Consider the following 6,775-nt stretch of genomic DNA (forward strand, 5'->3'; position numbering starts at 1 on the left):
CAGAGACTGCTGTGCCCTGGGGAATTGTTGTTTTCTTTGGGTCTTGAAAGTCAAAATATGGCTGCACTTGTCATAACCTCTGCTAGGAAAGAAACTATACTGGAGGAGCCCCTCCCCCCCCAAAAATGAAGTCCCTATTCCCAGGAGTGGGCCCTCCCTGCTTAGGTGGGAGCGGTGGGCAGCACTACCCTGGTGACCACTCATGCTGGGGGCATTCTTGCAGACCTCTTTCCAAACCTTGGCCCCAAGAAGCCTCTGCTCTGCCACCAGCAGGCCACAGGCTTAAACACAGCCCTGAGACCAGCCTGTTAACACCTATGACCATGGGCTGCGCTTTCCAGGTCCACCTTGCCTTCAGTCTTCAGCAGGCTGTGGGCCTGGGGTTCCGGGCCAAGGGTCTCCCTGAGGAAGACTGCCTCTGCCTGTGAAATCAGACATTTCTCCTGAGTGCAAAGTAAGGAGCAATGAGAAGCCTGTCAGGCGAGAGACGAAGGAGGGCCCATTCACCGCACCAGCTAGTCACACTGACCGACTGGGGAACAAGGAGCCTAGTCATCAAAGACTAGTTCCCAGGGGGTTTAAAAAAAAAAAAAGGCAAGAGGGGAGGGGGTGTCACAGGAAGTGCGATGGACTGCCGAGCCCCTGAGGAGAAACACCAGACTGGACCCTGTCTTCAGACAAGACAGCGCCCCGCCACACACACACACACCGCCAACTCGGAGGTGGGGGCTGCCGGCGCTGGTTCTCGGTCTTGATGCAGCTGGTGGCTGATGAGAGGGGCAGGAAAAGGGAGGAGGGGTGGGCTAAGTGAGCACGTGACATAGAGGCGCCCGGGATGCGGGGCTTTGCCTTTGCAGGTGGCCTTCTCGAAAAGCTTCCATCAGCAGTGGGGGCGGGGGGGAGCTCTAGCGTTTCTTTGTCATTCCTGCTGCATTGGTTTGGAAGCCGCCAGCAAGACTCAGCACGGGGCCGCTAATGAAAAGACAAAATTCCTCCACGGGTTCAGGGGTTCAGACTTCAGCGGCCTCAAATGGGCATCCTCGGGGAGGAAGGGGGCGGTGCTGGATACTAAACCAGATTCCTTCCATTTCTCTGCTGCCGACTCCTGCTGGCCCGCGTGTACACACACACACCACAGGGAGACGAGACCATTGTGCAGGGTCAGCGCGCGCGGGCATGTTCAGCCTGGCACCGAGTGAAACAAAGCAAGGTGCCCCGTTGCATTTGCTAGGAGGCGGGCGGATGAGGCAAACTCCCGGCCGAGCCCCGGAAGGAAGTCAGAGATCGCTTCCTTTCACGCTTTTAATGAGCTACCCCGGACCCAACTGCAACATGAAATGGCGTTATGCTTAGTTCGGATCCCCCAAAGACAGATCCTGGGACAAGGATACAAATGAAAGTACTGGATTTGTGAAGCGACTGTGGAAGCCCCAGCAGGAGCCTGGGGAAGGTAGAAATCAATGGTGTTATCAAACAGGCTGGCGCTGTGAGCCAGCAGAGCCTAATTCCGCGGAGTCGAATGCGGAGCCTAATACACAAGCAAACGCTGCGAGACAAGACTGAGCACACGTCTCAGAACGATCTCCTCCGCGGGGCAGGGAGCTGGGGCACTTGTCCACCCACTCCCACCCTTGGTAGAGGGTGCTCCCAGAGGAGATGGGGAGCCACTTCTCTTCCAGCAGCCTCTGGCAAGCAGACTAAATAACGGTGATGCACTGATTCCTAAAGAAAACGTCTTTCCAGGCTTTTATCTCTTGTAACAAATCAAGGGACTGGGGGAGTAACTAAGCTTCCCCAATTTGGTTGGTTGTGTGTGCTCAGTCTTGTCCAACTCTGCGACCCCCATGGACTGTAGCCTACCAGGCTCCTCTGTCCATGGGATTTTCCAGGCAAGAATACTGGAACAGGGACTTCCCTGGTGATCCAGTGGTTTAAGAATCCACCTGCCAATTCAGGGGACACGGGTTCGATCCCTGGTCCGGGAACTGAAATCCCACATGCTGCAGAACAATTAAGCCCAAGTCCACAACTAGAGAGAAGCCCAAGTGCCACAACTAAGACCCAACCAGCTGTAAATAATTAAAAAAAAAAAAAATACTGGAGTGGGTTGCCATTTCCTCCTCCAGGGCATCTTCCCAACCCAGGGATCAGACCAGCGTCTCCTGCGTTGGCAGGCAGATTCTTGACCACTGAGCCACCTTGGAATCCCTTCCCCAATTTGTCATTGATAAAGAAATGCTGATTGGGACTTCTCTGGCAGTCCAGTGGTTAAGACTTCGCCTTCCAAAGCTGGGGGTGCAGATTCAATCCTGGTCAGGAGCTAAGATCCCACATGCCTTGCAGCCAAAAATAACCATAAAACAGAAGCAATATTGTATCAAATTCAATAAAGACTTTTAAAATGGTCCACATTTTTAAAAAATCTTTAAATTAAAAAAAGGAAAGAAATGCTGATGACCAAGGACGCATGGTACAGGGAGGGGTATCGGAACTTTTGCTCTATGCAGAGCTGCCCTAGGATAGGCTGTAAGGTCTCACCCTCCTCTGATGGGTGAGGCTGCCCCTCAGAGACTCCACAGCTGGTGGCCTCACCCTCCACTGTGCAGTGATACTTGGAGGCGAAGCCTCTTGTTCTGAGAACACAGATTCCCCTCCCACCTTTCTACATCATGGTCACAATTCACAGACATTCTGACCCTGGATGGCCGGTCCTCAAGGCCTTTGCTCCTTTCTTTCTGAACTTCTTCACCCGCTGAAACCCCAGCCTTCCCATAGGCTTAGCACAAGTCACTACCTCCTCTAAGAGATGAGACCCTCTTGGCACCCTCCCTCCTTGCCCACAGGGATCAGCCCTGACCTTTGTACTGTTTCAATGGTCCAGGGCTGTGGTGTGGTCCCACCGCCATAACGTCTGACAGTTACCACCCTCAGACTGGGCAAGATGAAGGACCAGGAGTCAAGGTGCCAAGGACATGTGCACAAAATTCTGGATAACTGGGACCGCAGGACTCCATGCCCAACAGATTCTGAACCCGATTTTGTTAGTCTATCCTCCTGGGGGTAGTCTTAAACAGCAGCCATTTACTTGAGGGCATGTGTGAGATAGGGCTTCTTTTGTGGCTCAGTTGGTAAAGAATCTGCCTGCAATTCAGGAGACCTGGGTTCGATCCCTGGGTTGGGAAGATTCCCTGGAGAAGGGAAAGGCTACCCACTCCAGTATTCTGGCCTAGAGAATTCCATGGACTGTATAATCCATGGGGTTGCAAAGAGCGACTTTCACTTAATGGACACTTAATGTGTGAGAAAGGGCCCTTGTGGTGTGCAATGGACACAGGCAAGAAAGAGAGGGAAGCCATGCCACAGCCCTTGAGCAGGGGCACTCTCTCTGCCACCACGTCCCAGGTGAAAGTGAAGTCACTCAGTCATGTCTGACTCTTTTCGACCCCGTGGACTGTAGCCTACCAAGCTCCTCCACGGGATTCTCCAGGCAAGAATACTGGAGTGGGTTGCCATTTCCTTCTCCAGGTAGTGGTGCACAAATGTCTGCTAATAAAGCCCATGTGAGAATTGGGGGAACACGACAACTATAGAAAAAGACTGGGGCACACGACAGCCTTGGCCCCTGACCCCAGCTTTTTCTCTGACTTACTCTGTGGTCTCAGGACAGATACCCCCGCTTCCTATGCCTTACAGTACTTGAAACTATTCCATAATCTAGTCCAGACCATTATTCTTCAAGTAGGGAAACTGAGGCCCACAAAGGTTAAGTGACCTGCTCCCCGGGGTGACAGTGAAGTGGAGGTAGAGCTAGGACCCAGTCCTCCTGCCTCCCAGTCCCTGGGTTATTCTGGCACCCTAGTGAGACTGGAATACCATGGATCCCCACCCCCCTGGCCACTCCCGCTGCCTGTGCTCGAGGAAGGGGGAAAAGAGGAGGGAGCCCCTCCCCTTCTCGCCAGGCACCTCTAAACTACCTCCGCTGAAACCTTTCTGCGGCTCCGGCATTTAACTCCTTTGTTCTCTCTGAGCAAATCAGCCTACTTGCTCTCACTTCCAATTTTCCAATGGAAACTCAGCTCCTAGGGGCCTGGTTAGATCAGCCTGTGCTCAGGGACCGCGGTTCTGGAACTGGGGGGAGGGGAGGGGCAGAGGAAACTGCCTTCATTCTGCTGACTGCCGGTGGAGTGACGTCGCCCCAACTGCAGGCCCAGACATAGTCAGGGTGCTCACACGCCTTTCCATCCTCCCCAGGGCGGAGGGCGTGCCACCGCGCTAATGGAGGTGCAAGTAGGCAGCGAGTCACATGTCTGGACGTTTCGGCCTAGTCCCTCCTTCCATCCCTCCCTCCCCGGGCGTTGGAGAACTAGTTCAGCTCGCTAACCCCGGTTAGCAACCACTCGTGACACGGTGGGGTTTTTTCCCCTTAAGGTCACGTCCTTGCGAAACCTCTACAGCTCCCGCCCGCAACCACCAGCCCAACCCCCACCCCTCGGGGAACGAAGAGGCGGAGCCGCCGGGCGCTGAGCCCCGCCCCCGCCAAGCCCCGCCCCAGCCACTGCAGTCACCAGGGGGCGCTGAGGCTCCAGTTCCGGGCAGGGCGGCTCCCACTCCTCGGCCCAGCGCCCCCGCGGGCCACTCTCACCAGCTCGGCGAGGCGGGGTCGGGGCCCGGGAAAGTCCCAGGGCGCGTCTGTGCCGGAAACGTTAGTCACGCACCTGGAGCCGCAGAATATCCGGCTGGAAGGGTTGCCAGGGCGAGGGCTTGACTTGTCAAAGGTCACACCCTGAGGAAGGTCTACCAGAGCCTTGCCCTCCTGACCCCGCCTTGTAACTCTGATGGTGCCTGGTACCGTGTTTGCTCATCTGTAAATAAGAGCTGGCTCAGGATCCCTTCCTGCTGTATCACTCAGCAAACTCTGCCCACTGCCCAGAGATACACCTCCTTGGAGCCTCTTTTATATTGCATCAAAAAGTGAAGTGAAGTCGCTCAGTTGTGTCCAACTCTGCGACCCCATGGACTATCAGGCTCCTCTGTCCATGGGATTTTCCAGGCAATAGTACTGGAGTGGGTTGCCATCAGAAAGTAGATCTCTTCATTTCCCAGTAAAAGGGGCCAGAGATCCTTGAAGAAGTCTGTTTGCAGGTCTGGGGCAGGCAAAGTACATGATCCTGGAACATCTCATTATTTCAGAAGACAAGGCATCAGAGATATTTGAGTAGAAGGAAAGTTGAGTGGTTCCACTGGCTAAAGATGGGCCAATAAGTTTAGTGACTATAAAATGAAATAAACAGTTTTGTTAAATCCATGACTTTGGAGGTTACTAGGGCGTTTTTTTCCAAGGTGATAACTAAAGGGAAAGAATCAAGCATTTATCTTGCCTTTTCTTTTATGGGCTGTATTTCAGGATAACCAAATATGCTAGTTGATGGGGGAATGTTTTTTTCTTTATAAAAGAAGCACAGCTAATAAATGCAGAAGCGATAGAAGGAGGAAATCACTATATTGCAATGAAATCATGCATCCTACCGATCTTTCTTAAACATTCCCCCAAATGCCCCCCAGACATTAGGTACCTTTTGATGTGATATAATAGAAAATACACAGCTGTACCACTGAAGTTTGGAACAGAAAAAAATAACCTGAAGCTAATCAAGCCTTCAGATCTAGCTACCATTTAAAGAAATGTGAAGGATGGAGAAATATGTTAAAAGACTCCAAAGATACAATAAGCTAAATATATAGACTGTGAAAGTTCTACAGGAGAAATGAGCCACTTTTCCCAATAAATTAATGGAGGCGGGGAACAAAGGAAAAGAAGGGAGACCTGTTAAGTAAAAGAGACTTAAGAGATAGTACTTAATGGGAGTTCCCTGCTGGTCTAGTGGTTAGGATTCCAGCCTTTCATTGCCATGGCCTGGGGTTCAATCCCTGGTTGGGGAACTGAAATCCCCCAAGCTACGGGGTACAGCCAAAAAGAAAAGAAGGAGATAGTAGTCAATGTAATTTTGGGACAATTTTGAAACAATCAGTAGAAACTGAATACAGACTATTATATTAAAGAATTACTTTTCTGTTGGGTGTGATAATGGCATTATGGTTCTATTTTTTTTAATTCTTATACATTAGGAAAAAATATAGAAGTATTTATGGTGAAATAGGATATCTGGGATTTGCTTTGAAATACTCTCACAAAACAAGTGGCGGGGGAGAATTGAAACAAAAATAGCAGAAAGTTGATAAGTGTGGAAACTGAGTAATGAATACATGGGGGTGTCTCATGTGTTTGAAATTTTTTCATAATAGCTTTTAAAAAGTATGCTCTTCATTTGGCCCTTTTCAGATATACAGATAAATATATCTGGTGGGAAGAAATTTTTGCATTTTTCTCTACATTTCCTTCTATGCACTCCTATCAACTTTCCTACATTTCCTTCATTGAAAATGAAAACAATCTATAAAACGTGGAATAATTGGCAATTATGGCTTCCTTTTCTGATCTAGCACAGTTTCATACATAACCCAAAATTCAAAATGGTTAAACTATGGAGGAAACTGAGACTCAGAACTTCTGAGCTGTATAATCCCTTTGATTTTTGGTTTTCTTGGGTTTTTTGTTTGTTTGTTTGTTTAGATAGCCTTAAGAAGCAGCTTATAATAAGTAATATTGAACTCCCAAATGTTCTGTTTTGGTTCAAGTGTCTAGCACGTCAAGATGGGAACCAATTTGTGCTTCTTACCTAAAGTTTGTGGGTGTAAGTTCTTGGTCAAGCAAAGG

The sequence above is a fragment of the Bos indicus genome, chromosome X, assembly GCF_029378745.1.
Source record: "Bos indicus isolate NIAB-ARS_2022 breed Sahiwal x Tharparkar chromosome X, NIAB-ARS_B.indTharparkar_mat_pri_1.0, whole genome shotgun sequence".
NCBI lineage: Eukaryota > Metazoa > Chordata > Mammalia > Artiodactyla > Bovidae > Bos > Bos indicus.